The sequence below is a fragment of the Chaetura pelagica genome, unplaced genomic scaffold (genome assembly GCF_000747805.2).
Source record: "Chaetura pelagica isolate M959 unplaced genomic scaffold, ChaPel_1.0 scaffold101, whole genome shotgun sequence".
In the NCBI taxonomy this organism is placed as follows: Eukaryota; Metazoa; Chordata; class Aves; order Apodiformes; family Apodidae; genus Chaetura; species Chaetura pelagica.
In genome coordinates this window covers 1,378,443-1,379,133 of record NW_009952564.1, presented here as the reverse complement: position 1 = coordinate 1,379,133, position 691 = coordinate 1,378,443, and positions in this window count along the sequence as shown.

The window sequence follows — 691 nt, the reverse complement described above, 5'->3', positions numbered from 1 at the left end:
AAAAAAAAAAAAAAAGCAAGCTCATTAGTTCCCTTTTTTTGCCTGGTTTTTAATAGTTAGAGCTCTCAATGGTTTGGAGTATTTTTGGTTTGGTTTGGTTTGTCTTATTTGCAGCTGTAAGAGTTCATCTAGGAACTTGGGTTTTTGTGGTGGTGTGTCTGTTCACAGCACGTGCGCACTGCTGCCTCCTACTTTTCACTTCTGAACTATGCAAAGACAATTATTCTGTATTAATTTATTTGCAAAGTGTTATCTTCCGTATTTGTCTCACACCACACTTGTATTTCAACCAGTAACCTCGTTCTTCAATTCAGTGATGATATTGTTTGACTAAGAATAAAGAAAATTAAAGATACCTCTTAGACTCGTTATTTAAAGAAGGTAAAAGAAATTAAAATTAACAGCCACATGATACAGTGCTGAGGAGTTAAATGTTTTGAATGGTTCATCTGTCGCATCTCTAACCTAGAGCCCTCTGTGACTGGCTTTTTGCTAGAGCATTTACAATCTGTGTTACATGTACAATTTAGTGTTCGTTTAAAGGCACGCCCAATGTAAAGTAGATGTGTTATCCATTGAGTCTGATTCAAGTAGACCCATTCAATGTAGCTCAGATTTCCCTTGACTTAGTGTGCTGGGTTGACTGCAGCTGGCAAACTTGTGTTCAAGCTAAACTCAGTTTAGTAGGGAA